This window comes from Cephus cinctus, unplaced genomic scaffold, assembly GCF_000341935.2.
Source record: "Cephus cinctus unplaced genomic scaffold, Ccin1 Ccin1_scaffold1303, whole genome shotgun sequence".
Lineage (NCBI taxonomy): Eukaryota > Metazoa > Arthropoda > Insecta > Hymenoptera > Cephidae > Cephus > Cephus cinctus.
In genome coordinates this window covers 237505-252565 of record NW_014333733.1, presented here as the reverse complement: position 1 = coordinate 252565, position 15061 = coordinate 237505, and positions in this window count along the sequence as shown.

The window sequence follows — 15061 nt, the reverse complement described above, 5'->3', positions numbered from 1 at the left end:
TCCAGCCACGATCTTTATCCAGTGGGTACATTTGCTCGCTGCACTTTGTGCGAGAAAGGGTTGACGATAAATTCAAATTTAGGGGTGCGCGCAATCTGTGATTCAGCGCCATTAACCACAGAGTCCTCTAAAGGATGCTCCCGGATACACTCTTGCTCTCCTCTCCTAACTTGACATATCCGTTCCCCGAGTAGTTGGCCCTTTAAACCTATTAGGCAGAGCGACAGAGCGACGGGGAGGCCTGACTCGGGTCAGGATGCTTCCGGCTCTCCTCTCTCTCACTCTCTCTCACTCTCTCTCTCCCCCCCCCCATCTCCTTTTGCACAATCTTCTCCTAGATTCACCTTTTCTTTGGTTGCGCGTCACCCACGAGAGAAGCCGGGAGGAGGCTGGCACGGCGAGATCCATTTTCCCTTCGAGTCGCAATACTGTCCTCGTAAAATTCGCCAAATAAAATCTATCCAAGTACCCCGAAACAGAATGCCGTGCTGCTGGAACACTTTATAGCTATTCAAACCAACTTTTTAACTGTCTGGATATTCTCTACTTCCGGAACACAAACTTCTAGTCATTGTGCTCTGCGATAGTCGATGCTCTTTACAGATCGATCCTCGCGCGTCCTTCCGCTTTGCAGCCTCCCGAATCCCCGTGTTGACGCGCGTTCACGTTCACGCGAGAGCCCGGAGTGGGACAGTATCGATCCCTTCGACAACGAGTGAAAAGTAAAGAAAAGAAAGAAAAAAAAAAGTGTACCGGGAGGTCTTGATTTATATCGTCTCGATATTTTCCGCAAATCTCAGTGTTTCTTAATTCGAGGTTTCTCCGCATTCACCGGCCGGGTAATTCAATTTCCCAGCGAATCGGTTGGAACTAAATCAGAGTACAGTCTGCGCTGGAAGTGTCGCGATACTCTAAAAGAAGAATGATAAGAGGAAAGGGATCAAAGCTCTTGAAAACCGATCGGAGGGCCAATGGCGTCTCGAAATTCCGTCGTTTGCCGCCTCGCGGATCCTCGCGATTCGCATGATTCGCATGTGCGGAACAGATACCGAGCAAAGAATTGCTTAAGTTTCGCGATGACGAGTCGAAACACGGCTCTCGTAAGGTTTTATGCGGGTCTCTGCGAGAGACGAGAGGCGAGAGGCGAGAGGCGAGTGGCGAGAGAGCGAGGAATAGCTATCCGAATGAGATATCGATAGAGGACAGGCAAGGGACATCCTGCGGAAGGGCTCTCGCGCTGCGTCGTGCTGATAACAAAAAGGCCAGGATGGTCTGGGCAGCCTAAGCAAGGTGTCCGACGTGGGCAGCTTCTACGGGTTGCGTCCGATCGGCAGCTGGGCTCGAGGGAAAAAACGAAAAAACGAAAAAGCGAAAAAGCTCAAGGTTTCTCGACGGCGAAGCTGCTTAGTATTCCGAATCGGGTGCGATCGTCGGAAACCGATTTCCCCGAGTTCAACGTGTATCGCGCTCGGCTCTCTTCGTCCTCTTGATTCTATTCGGCTGCTCCTAGTTCTCCTGCCTCTAGGCCGGTGTCTTCGCAAATCCGTCTGGCCACCGTTTGGGATTCTCCTGGAATAACAAGTTCCAATTTGTTGAGGCATATCGACTGGGCACTCAGGAGCGTGACACAAATGCCTGATGCAATCAGCGGACCGGTCCGCTCGAGAGGGAAGACGCAGAGTCTTGCAGAGTGCAATCCGCCTTAATCCCTGCCGAATCGACGGGCAACTGCAAAGTCTCTCTCGCAACTCCGCGCGGCTCTTCTTCGCTCTAGCTGGAATCTTGGCCGAGACTCCTTTGATTCTCAGGGCTTCCATGGCTTCCAATATTGTCGCTATCTCTTGTATACAGTCGCCGCCATATTCCGCGGGAGCCCGGTGCCGCCATATTACCACAAGTTCCCCCTTTATGTGGCCTCGTCCCGTCTCCAACAAAACTACCACCATAAAAGTTGACGACTTAAATCGCAGGGCGTATGCCCTTGATTGCCCCGGCCCGCCGGGCTGATAGAGCCCACTGGAACATCCTCTCCGGTGCGCCGAAGACGCCAGGAAACGGGCCACGAGGTTCAGCAGGAAATATACAGCCAGCCGACAATCACGAGCAATAAGTTTCCCGTTTCCCCTGGCAATGAGTTTTCACAGGAAAATCCAATGCGCCGAAGGAAGTTACCGCGTCGCAGGGCCCTAAGAAGCCATTCGATAAGTTCAGAATTTTACCGGGCTCCATGAATTTTCTTTCGCCCGAGAGCAATCTGCGGTCGGATTTTAATAACGGAGAAGGAGAAGGAGAAGCCACGTGCTGAACGAGTGATCGAATAATCGCGAAACCTTAACTGAAAGGGAGACGAGATGTGCCCGTGATGACGAAGTGGGCGGGAAGTACGGCGCCGATGAAAATGGAAAAGAGGACTCTTAAAGCTCAAGTAAATGGAGCCGGCACCTGCTTCTCCACTCAATATGCTCGAAAGTGTCTCGCTGACGCTGCACCTCGAAATTGAATGTCTCGGATTAGTATAAGACGATTTTTAACGATCCCGAGGAGAAGCCGAGGTCCCTCGGATGGCTGCGGGAAGACCAATGGACGCGAATGGGACGAGAAATGGAGGAAATGGAGTAAAGGAGAAAAGGAGAAAGGAAGAAAGGAAGAAAAGAAGAAAGCAAGCTCGGAGCTGCTGGGTAATGCGGGCAATATATGTATGAGGCCGTGTTGCGTGCAGGGTGTCAGGGGTGCATAAATATGTGCGTATGCGTCACCGCACGCATAAGCGCCGATGAGGGGATTTGCCAGTGATCTTAGCGTTCCGGATCGTTCAATCACTTATCGTGTTTAATACGCGACGATCTCGTCCTCGGGCTTATGGGAGGAGACGCGCCTCGACGTCACGGAGCGACAGGGGCCGCGGGGGGACTGGGGAGTCGCGACGCAAGAAGAATCTTTTCGAAGTGCTCCCACGAAAAGGGAAAAGGGAAATTACGTCAAAAGTCTTGGAAATTTATCGGAGCACTTTTTAAACTCTGCCCGTGGGATTAGCATATTATTTCTATAGAGACGGAACCCGGTCGGCTCGTTGGCATAACGCGAGGGCATATCAAATATGTTGATAAATGATTCCTTTGAGCGGTGAATGCTCGACTGTGGGTTCAGACACCTTTCATGTGCGAAACCCATTTGAATGTCGGAAGATCAGCTACTCTTCGATCCTAGCTCACCCTGCTCACCCTGCTCACCCTGCGCCTTCCCCTTCTACGCCCACAACCAACTGCCTTTGGATCATTACTGCGCGACGCTTGCCAACATTTGACAGCGATCGCCTCTGCGTTGCTTCGAAAATTCTTCACGCTGAACGAATAGCATTTGCGCTACCGACTCTTTCCAGTAACCAGCTTACGTGTGAAGATCTATATTCCGTTTTGAAAAAGGCCCACCACCCTACTTCCTTCGAGGCTTTGCGTGTTCCGAGATCATTTTCCAGATAGATTTGTGCAAATAAGACGGTCGCAGCCTTTGAAGTCCGATTGGAAGTTGACTCTATAGTGTAGGATGAAAAGAGAAACAGGGAGTATACTGTGAGAATCGCCACAGAACAACTCGACTTCCGCCAAAGCAATCAGCTGCGGCCACTGGTCCTTTGATAATCTGCATAGCATTTACCCGTCAATGCGAGAACTCCAGGAAACGTGCGATTCGACTTTGACCATGGAACGGAATCGTGAGGACGTGCAGGTTCCTTGCTTGGCCGTAGCTGCAGTCGACATTGCAGAATGCGCTTTTACCCTGCACCACGCAGCTGCCTTCTATATTGTTCACTGAACATGTTGAGTACCGGTTCGGTCAATGCTAACTGATAGGAATCTTCGACTCTTAGGTCGGAACCTGAATTCTCCAGGTACGGTTCCTACCACCGGCGACGCTGTGATAAGAGAGATTTCTGCCACACCGACGGAAGGGTTGCATCATCATCGACTTCGACATCGACTTCGCGATAGAATCTGTTGTTGCGACTGTCGGAAATGAAAAGGAACGACGGATACACTACCGATAATAGCGCACTTTGACATTCCATGAGTCTGTACCATCGGCATCAAATGCCCGCCGTTGTCCACCATACCCAGAGTTCGATAGTCGGCAACTTCACGTGGAAGAGGATTGATGTTGGCTCCAGGGTCAGATGTAGTTACGAGGTCTCTTCTCGTTACCTAGACTTTCTGTACCTTTTAAAAAGTGCAAAATCTTATTGGATTATATTTTTAAGCAACCAATGAGAATCTGCATTTTTTGAAAGGTGCAACAACTTTAGGTAACGAGAACAGACCTACAGTTAACGAGGAGACTTTAGTTGACGCGATGTTCATTAATCCTGCCTGGCTAATTATATCCTTCCTGACAGTAACTGCTCAGGCAGCGAGCATTTCCAAGTTGCACAGAACAAATTTGGCAAATGAAATTACTAATTGCGGTAAGTGCAGAGGAAAATGGGGACTGCGAAGCGCGAATGCGAGAGCAGCCGCTTAGGAAAGTTTAAAATGCTAAAATATGAAATGTAGCCCAGCGAGAGGCACGTCGCGTCGCGTCTCTGGAAAAAACAAAAAGAAATAAGGAGTCGGTAAAGAGTCCTGACGCCGTGGGAGCACGTATGGCACGTATGGCACGTATGCCACGTATGCCACGTATGTTATCGTCATATTCCCGGAGGTCCCCGCTGTGACGAATCCCAGACGGGCTCTTACGTGTCTTCACCAAGTACCTGCGTGTGCGTCTCATTGTCAGAGCATTGACATGCATCCCTCTGTGCGCCGCTCTAGATTGGTGCAGGAGCCGAGTCACACGAAGCTGTACTGGTGGCGCATTGGAGTTAGCTACCCGGCTCCTGGCTCCTGGCTCCTGGCTCCCGACTCCCGACTCCTGGTGCCACACGCCGAGCGAATCAATCACGTCTCACGCAGTCGGCACACATGCCGCTAATGTGCGTGCGGGCCCACCAGCCGGGGATACTCTGCCTATTCGAGGATTAGGGTCCGCTTCCGTTTTAGGGGTAATTACTCCACGCTCCGTGCTCCGGTGTACTCCACTCTCCACTGGACCCCTTATTACAACCCCCTCGACCCCTCGACTCCTACCACAGCTCTCTACCTACTCTGAAAACTCTCTCTCGGCTGAACTCTCGTGCCCGCTACGAAATTAGGCCGTCCTCCTCAACTCACTCTTTGTTTTTCACGCTGGGCTCGCTGGGCTCGCTGGGCTCGCTGGGCTCGATATGCCGGCAACTCTCCCGTAGGCTTTTTTACCTTCGGCTTGCTCGCTCGCTAATCATAGTTGAAAAAGTTGGAAAACCCGCAAAAGCACGAATCATGCTTTCGAGGCCGAAGGCTCAATCTCCATGACTCTGGGTCGCGTCAATTTATTCGTAGTGAAGCTAAACCCGCGATTCACGGGCAGGTGCCGCTGCCAGTCGAGCATTTTGCCTTCATAGGGCACTCACGGCATTGTGCCAATTACAGGAGGCAGGTTTTGGGAAAACTGGTACAGCATCCCTCGGGCAGCAACGTGCAATTAGCGGCCGTGTGGCTGCCTACCTGTCTCCCATTCTCTTTACTCGGCTCCCTCCACTCCCTTCTATTCTCTGCTTCCGGTTTCCTCTCTCAAGAGTCACTTGGCAATGCGCCGTGACACTCGTGCATTCGTAATGCTGAAAATTGGCTGATTAGCCTGAGTGTGACACCTCGGCACAGCCTCCCTGTTCTTCCAGATTCGCCCACTGATCGTCGCGTGCTGGACTCTGGTAAATGTGTAAAGATGCATGAGACTGCTAAGGCGAAAGGCGAAATATTCGAGGAAATTCAGCCGTCGAGGGGAAGCAGAGGAAAGGGAAGGGGGGACACAGGCGGGGGCGGGGAGATTGTTTAAATTGTGGAACGCAGCTCGAGGAGGGCGGAATGCATAAGTTTCGGCACTGCAATTGGCGCCGAATACTTTTACAATTCAAATTATGGAAATCCCACGGGGCGGGTGGATTCGGATTCACTCGGATTTATTTGAGCATGCGAGGCGCTGCGCAGCAGCCGGAAGAGATACAGAGATCCCGAGATCGAGATCGGGGAAGTCTCGGCCACTCTCGTCGTGCGAAAATGGCGACTCGGTGCCATTTCGAGATAAAGGGATATCGCGGATCTGCCTCTAATTCTCCGAATGTTCACTCGCTTAAGCTGCACGAGCGGATAAATCCCTTTATGTCTGCGGATGTGTGTCAGGCGTCGCGGCGCTCTGCGTGCGTCGATGCTTCATCCCCTTTAACGGGCGCCGCAGCGCGGGATTTCCTCGGGACAAACGTCGACTAAAAAGTTTCGACGTTGAAAAATGCAAGCTGGCTTATTCACCCACTCTCTGTGTTTCCTTTCCTTTCCTTTTTTCTTCTACTTTTTCAAGCTCGACCTGCCGCCCGAGAATTGCATGCAAATCGCCTACGTCTTCCGTCCTGTAGTTTTCTCGGTTTTACCTAGATCCCTACATTTTCTCTCTTTTGCCCATTCCGGGCACGACCCTTCGTCATCGGAAACTGGTGTAAAGCATAATAAGTTGTTTCTCTTTTGAGCTATCAATATGAAGACGCTTCTCCTAGTCGCCCATCCCTCTGCCCTTGCTTGTAACTAAGGAGGGGGAGGGACTCGAGAAGCACGAAGGGAGGACAATAGATATTCCCCGTCGCTCTGGAGATCCGTCTGCTCGTTGTTTGGCACCCCTGCAAGTCGACTGACAGACGACATGGTCCAAGGGGTGCGGAGGACGACCGAGGAGTCAGGAAAGGAACCGGGGAATGGTCTCACCCCAATCCGCCTTACGCGAAGTCGTGACGTTGACGGTGACTGCAGTTCAGAAGTAGCGCCGCGACGTCTCGTTCGAGCGAGCCGAGGAATCTTAATCGAATAGAAGGACGCTGCTCGGAGGGTTCGTTCGTTCGTTCGTTCGTTCGATCGTTCGTTCGTTGAGCCCCAGCGACGCAGCCTCCACTCGTTCCTTTGAGAGCTGCAGTACTGTCACGGGGAATGAAACCAGCGTGACGGGCTGTCACGACGACAAGTGTAAGAACGCAGAGGAGCTTCCGAACTTCCGATGTAGCTTTCGCGTCGCCGGGCGATACCGAGAGAGGGCTGCAGAGCAGCAAAGCGCCCCGACGACCCGACGAAACCGATATAAATCACAATTATAATCAACGAGCTCTGAGTTACGGAGCAGCCACGTCCCGTAATACTTCGTGTTCCTCGGGAGAATTTATCGTTTGACCTCGAACGCAGCAAGTGGAAGGAAGTGGAAGGAAGTGGAAGGAAGTGGAAGGAAGTGGCAAGACAGAAGCGAAGACGAAGACGGCCATCGACACGGACGTCGTTGTCAGCGATTTATAGGAAGATCCCGCAGCCTCCAGCCTCGGAATCTCGTCCTCTCGTTTCGCAACTATCCGGGACTATAATTTCTCATCGTGTCGGTGGCAGGAAGTAGCGATGAATTATTCGAGGCGTAATGCGAACAATTGAAATACCCTTGGAGGTGCCCCCAAGGCAGCCGTCGGGACTTCCCGAGCTGGCTTCGCATCCCCAGGAGCCCCTGAAAAATTAACGTTATCCTAGGGGGAGTTGTGCGACCCTCCGCGCTTAATGTTGCGATGATTTGAAATCGATAACGACCCTTCTAGACATGTAAAAGTCCTGGTAAGTGAATCCGCTCGAAGGAGAAGGGACGGGGGGGGGGCAAAGAAAGAGACTCTCGAAGGCCATTATGGGACCGAAGAAGAAGCCGAAGGAAGAGGCGAGGCAGACGAGATGGAGGGACGACCGCGAACCAAACAACACGAGGATACGTAAGATAGCAAGATGGACTCGGATAAGGGATTTACTATTTTTTCGACTTCTCTTGTCCTGGCGTTACGTTTCCCTCGCGCGCGACGCTACATCGAGGCTAAACAAAGATTTACGTGTCTGGGATGACTCGGCTGCATTTCCCTGGGCGCGCACAGCATCTCCCAGGTGGCCTTTGGGATTCACACTTATCCGGGAGAAGGTCGGTACTCGCGTGGCCCCATTACCATACTTAATGGGCCTTTGTTCGTTTGGCCAGAGTCAAAGCGATGCACGAATCTTGCGCGAGACACGGCGCGTTAAATTGACCGAATCAAATTATAGTTGAATTTACCGCGGCAACGCCTCTGCCGTCGTTCGCCAGTGACCTACGGTAGGTGCGCGCAACTGAGCTGCTCGAGGGAAAAGCTGCTATCTGCGTCACGCGGGACTTTGACAACGGCGCAAGGCGATTCGAAATCACGGAAGATCATCCCGGCACGTGGCACGTGCGACGGGATTCCGGCGAGGGTCGCCGTTATTCGATTGGAATTCAACTCGACTATCGCGTAGCTTCAACTTTTTTCCTTCCTGCCCGCAGCAGTTTTATAGCTTCATTAGACGCAAGACTTTTCGTTTAATAATTCATTGGGTTGTCTGGAGGTCTGGAGGTCTGGTGGGCCTCCGCGTCTTCACCCTTTACTTCGCTGCGCCTCCTTTCCCTCCACCACCTCCTGCCCACCTTTCCTCCTTCGCCCTTCGAAGTCGACGCACTTTATCCTCCAGTCTTCATGATATCAGAGAGGAAGGTTTCGCGCGTTATGCTTAGCCGAGGAGAAACAACGGGAGAAAAGTTGTTAGAGTTGTAACCGAGTTGTAACCGCTCAGCCGGTTACCGAGAGAGAGAGAGAGAGAGAGAGAGAGAGAGAGAGAGAGAGAGAGGGAGAGGGAGAGAGAGAGAGAGGGAGAAAGGTGAGGACGAGTCGCAGGTAAATCTTGAGGCTGAGGAAGATGAGGAGCGTGGGTGTCTCTGAGGATGCAGTGACAAACTGGAGAACAGCCTATGTGGCTATGTCCGTAAAGTGCACGTAGTCCCGTATAAATAATTATTACAACACATTGTTAAGAGTCCGTGGGGAACGAGTTTCGGGATTGTTATGGGACGTGTTATGACGTTACGGCTGGTTTCCAAAGATGGGCGTAATGCAATAAAGCATGGAGCAACGGAGAGAGCTCGGCTGCTGGGCTGCTGGGCTGCTGGGCGAACATGCGCTGCACCGGGGGCGGCGGCGTCTTTCAAGCGGCCTTTCTCCTAAAACCTGTAAAGGGACATTAAACTTTTGGAATAATTGCTAGGGGCTCTCGCGGCAATAACTGTTTCTCATTTTTCCATTATCCGATATCCGCGCCCGCTCGGGAATCTCGGCTGTCGAAGCGGCCCGCAGGAAAACTTTCAACGACTCTCGTAAAACGAAAGCCAGCATCGGGCGTGCCTGCTTTTCTCTCTTCTCCTTCCTTCTCCTTCCTCCCCTTCACTCCCCTTCGCTCCCCTTCACTCCTCCACGCTGCTAGAACGCGCACACAATGGTGCAGGCGCGCATTCCGAGGACATCGAATGCCTCCTGCCTCGTTATACAGGAGGACGCCTCGAATAAAGGACGCTTCGTGTATCGATGCTTCTTTCTTCTTATTCTTACGAGAACTCATTGAATCGGCTCCACGAGAATAACACGCAACGACTATTGGAAAAATAGCCGAGTGGAACGTGCGATAAGAGGCTGCTGATAAGAGCAGAAAATCTATTGTTCAACCTAACAACTTGACAACATCCTAATCGCAGTGGGTATCGGTAAGAACCAACAGATGAGAGCAGAAAGTGCAAGTGGTAGCGCCTAGCTGGCATCTTGCGAATCCGCCGTTGGCACCGGCGGACGATGACGTCATGGTCGCCGAATTGAAAATCGCGTCGAGTGTCTTCTGCTTTGAAACGAGGGAATTTTCGGTCGACGCGGAAGAGAAGAGGAGTCTCAGTTTCAATCTGACTCACCCTTCGGGCGTATAATTGAGTTACTCGTGACATGTCATCCCCTGCGGCCGCCCTGCCGGCCGGGGAAGGACTGCGAGAGACGGCCCGATAAAACACAAACATTTAATTAAAAGATAATCAACTGGATTGCCCGGTGCTCGCTAATGTTGCAGAACGGACGAGATAGCGCCAAACAATCGCTTTTTTATGCATATGAGCGGCGCGCACTCTGCAGCCTGCGTGTCATTTAATTTTACAGGAATATAAATTGTCGTATCGCGTCCAGTTGCAGTCGGCTGATTCGATCGTCCGCAGCTGCAGGCTCCTCCAATCCAGAGGTCCGAAATTTCCCCATCGCGGCTCGCGCGACGCGGAAGATGAAAGATAGGAGGAGGCGGAGGAGGCGGAGGAGGCGGAGGAGACGCGGCGGGCAGGAGGACACGATAGGGAGAAACACAAAAGAGCCGGAGAGTCGGGAAAGTTGGTAAACCGTTCCCAACGATCTCGAGTTTCATGCGGGGCCTCGAGACGGCCGACCGTTGACGGCCAACGGCCGACGGCCGACCTCCCGATTGACGATAACGAATGCTAAGTACATCGGATGAGTTAATTTGGCTTGGTCAATTAATAGGACCATTGGGCAGTTCGACGGGTGGTAGAGGAGGAGAGCGAGAAGGAGCATGAGGAGGCCGGGGGAACGTGACTCATTCAACGGACAAACCATTTAATATTCCACGACGGTTACTCCGGTTTCGCGTAGCGATTTGAGGATGTCTCGCCTGATCTAGAGGGCGCTGCCGGCCTGGACCGAAGAACCTGAACAGGCTGGACGCCCGAACCCGTGAGAGACGGGTCCCGCGGGAAGAGGCAGGGCTCTTAAAATGTCCAAATTAAATTCCAGAGCTGGACGTTCGTGGAATCCGTCCCAGCTTCTGCACTATTTATTTTCCACCATTCCGAGTCAGCACCCTTGTCCTCTGACTTTCCGATCTCTAAGTTCTATCACCATGCTGGAGAAAATACAAGAATCGAAGGTTCTTTAGACTGACGGACCCTCCTCCTCGTCTTCTGCTCTTTAATCTCTATTTGTCGTTACTTTCAAAGTTTCTTCTGCTCACTGAGAAGAACCGAACGTTTCTCTATTTCCTTGGTCCACGACCGTGAATTCTTTTCCTGTGAAGTCGACAGCTCGCTTATGTTTTTTTTTTTTTTTTTTTTTCTTCCAAGAGATGCGCTGGATGGGATGGATGGGATGGATGGGATGGATGGGATGGCTCCATGGCTCCGACCGTGGCTGGATGAGCGGATGCGTTCGAGCAGGGAAAGACGAATGGGAGTGCGTCGCGGGCACGCAGGATACGCACGGCAAGGCTCTCAGGGCTCTCAGGGCTCCCAGCAGCGCTTCGTGGCTTCACGAGGGCTTCACGGCTTCACGGTTGCGCGCCGGCAGACTTTGAGGTTGCTGCCTGTATCGGGCCATTACCAGCTTGGCACGTTGAACGCAATCGTAAATCAGCGAGGACATCTCCGTTTGTTGGGAGTCGGACGCGCACTGCCGACGCATCTCTTGCTCGGCTGCTTCCGTTTCTCTGTCGTCGACAAACTTGCCATTTCCTTAGCATAAATTGCACTAGATAATTCTTCCCTAATACGCGACCAGTTACTCTTCTTATGAATATTGGCATGGCTTTTAGGAATTCCGGAAATAAGGAAAGATGGTCGTCATTACGGGTAGTGTTTTCAGGCTGCATAAATCAGCTGCGTACATCAGCTGGATCAGCCAGACGGTATATTATCAGGCGCCACTAAAAATAGTAAAACCTTAAGAACACGCGTTAAGATAGCGCTGGGCGTGACCGAGCTGGTTCCGACGGGCTCCGCCAAAAGAAGGGTTATGCGGTTATAGGAAAGTAATAGCCTCGGGGGTGTCTGCTACCGTATGTAACGGCGAAACACCTTAACGTTTCGCCCTCAACCACCTCCCCTCTCCCCCCCCCCTCCCCGCTGCTGTAATCCACCCTTCGACTTTGCAGTGTCGCTCGCCCAGAGAAAAATCGATGGGTGAGCCCTTTTTATACCGTTGCGAAAGTCTCCCGATCCTATAATAAATTGAGAACGGCTCCCCGCGGCGTATCGGATGGACAGTCGCAGCTGATCCACAACCGTTCTTCCTGTGGAAGAGTTTCGGTCGATCCAGGTACGTCCAGTAGAGTCCAAAACTATCGCCCACAGATACTGCCACGGAATTTCGTGTTTCCTACAGACTTCGCTACCCTCTTTTTTCTTTTTTTTCTTTTTTTTCTTCTTTTTCTTATATCCTTCTCTAATCTTCTTGAGCCTCCATTCGTCTCTCCTTCTTCCGAAATAAACCCCCCTGGTCCTTTGTCCCGGGACGTCTTGGCCGCTGACTGCCTCTTTCCTTTCTACTCTCGGACTACTCGCGCACCCCGGCAGTACTGATATCCACTTGGGGCATCGATGGAAACTCGGGCCGACTCGATTCCGCGCGTTTCTCTTCGCATCAACTATTAATGTCCTATTCCTTCGCTGCTTGCAACCCCGACGTCGCGGCGCCCACCCTCCAGACCTTTCTCCGCCACAACTTTTCCAATAATGAGTTCTTTAGAAAAATTCTATCGCCGCCGAATGAAGTGCGCGAATAATTTAGACCGAACCGAAGTGTACTTTCAATCGGAAAGGCTTTTCGAATCGGAGTCGACCAGTCGACGAGTCGCCAGGTTGAAACTTTTCGATGAAAGCAGGAAGAGCGTGTGACGTAATTACGTGCATGCGGGGACCATTCCCATGTCCGACTTCTTTGAAGAAAGGAAACCGATGGAGCTGGTGTTCGGGAGGAAGGAAGGGTGGCGGCGGTGGAAGCGCGAAAATGTTCTTAGCCGACGAGCAGGCAGCAGCGGGCTGGAGAAGTCCCGTGGGAGGTTTTTGCGACTCGCGGCTGCCGTTCCGAGACGAAGACCGAAGACACGCAGAAATTTATTCGGAAAGCGCTTCTTTTCCGCGCAAACAAACACCCTAAAAAGTTTAAGTGGCAACACAATGGCAGGGCGGCTCGTGGTGAGGATTCCCAACTGTGTATCTGGGTTAGAGAAATGGAAGTCCGCTGAAATATCATCTCTGCTACGCTCGGGAAGAGGAAAGTTATGCCACGGTGCTAGAGAATAAATAGCGCAACGTCCACGATATGGTTTTTTTCCGGCATCATTTCGAGATTTGACAAATGCCAGGGGCTCTCTTGTAAATAGCTCGGAGTTTCAGCCCGTGATGCATGCGGGCTATTTGCAGTAAATGTTAGGAGGCTGCGGGATGCCCTGGCTTCGGTTCTGCAGCCCGATCTCATAGGACAAGGCGATTCCCGTTCGGGGGCAGCGACGCCGTCAGGTGTCCAACCACTCTTCGAGGTTATTCAGCGAAGCATAAACAAAGACCAGCAGCCGCTAAATATTCATTGCCCCGTGCGCAGCCCAGCCGTGAAACGGCCGTTATTACCTGTCACTCGGTATAAAATCATTTTAGAATTTCAATAACGCAGCGCCGTCGGGCTTTGCTAATGGCGACCGACTGGACTTCAAACGCAAAACGCGCCTACGTCGTCGGACTCGTCCAAGCGGCTATGTCGCTCAATGTAATTACATTGACGAAAGTGGAGGACGGGAATCGTCTTTGACTCTACCGAGGTTCTATGTTGCACGTTAAGCAGGCTATCAAGGAAATTGCGTGACTCGGCCGACGCTCCAGAAATTCGAGGACCCGAATCGACCGCTTCCCCAAATTCTCTGAATTCCCAAGCCGCGGCGGGCGCCGTCGAATTCACCAACGGAAGAAATGCAGACTCAAGGCTTTCGAGCAGCCAAATAAACTGATGGCTGGTAATTCTAGGGAAACGAGCATCGTGGGAGCACGTGGAGGTTCGGTGGTGGTCCGCGATTCCAAGATATGAAGATTTAAACAATTTTCTCAAAATTATGCATTCCGCAAGTATATTACATTTTTCCAAGAAAAATGAACAAACTTTTGGACCGTTTCTTTTTATAAGTCAAGACGTTGTGTATAAAAGCTCGTTACTGGGTTGCTGGACCGTCAAGAGGACGATCCTCGAGGAGGAAAAGTCGTGGAGAGGAAAGTCGGCCGAGGATTCAGCAAAAAGCGATGGACCAGGGTGGCTGAAAAATAACGCGTGAAAGAAGCGTGCAGTAGCCAACGAACACGTGTAGCAATTAATCAGGTTCGGGGTGAGCCAAAGAGGTTGTTCGCGTCAGGAGCAGATGACGCCGTGCGGCAACATCATCCTGTATTTTATACGGTGTCGTGTTTCGGTTTTGCGGTGCACGCCCGAAGGGTTCCAACCAAAATTTCGCACTAATCGTTATTTGCGATGCCGCGTTACGTTACGTTAATGCCTATCGAGGGAAATTAACCGGGCGACGACGATCGGGAATTACGAGAGCGGATTCCCACGCGTTTCATCCTCCAACTCCGACGGAAGCGAAGATCATCGTGCGCCGCGAGGAGCAATCTCAGATTCCGAAAGGAAACGGTATCGTATTACACGATAACAACGGAACAATGGGGCTTTGTTAAGGGCTGCCGAGCCCTTTATTAAGCTCCTATTGATTTCATATGAGCCCCACGCGCCACCCTAAGGCCCCAATCGCTGACCTATTTCTGTCGACTCATTATTTTCCGCAAGAAACTCGAGCCGCCCGATAAATAAACAGAAAGCATTCACGGGACGCCTTCGCGGAGGCGTGCAGCAATGGCTCTTGGAGTGCGTCACTCTAGTCACTCTAGTCACTCTATAGTGTCACTCTAGCCAGTCTGGAAAATGCGCGAAACGTCGGAACTGCCGAGACTCCAAGGGAGTTCAGGATCCATCGAGGACGCATTTGCCCGGGAATCGGTTCTGCGGCCTGCGACTCGCCGTTCACAGCATCACCCTCCCAACTGACAGCCCCTCGTTAATTGGAATTTTACGACCAGCTTTGTCCCCGCTGGTTTGTCAGCGCCCGATAGAAACATCGCATTGAATCCGGGGCATTGAACCTCCATCCTCCGGATCCAAGAATCGAAATCAGGATCGCAGCAGTTAATCGCGAGTCCCCAGTAATTCCTAGGGAAGGTCTCAGGAGTCTTTCGCGCTCCGCTCGAGGCATGACTCACAGGGCCCCCCCCCCCCCCCCTTGCGCCG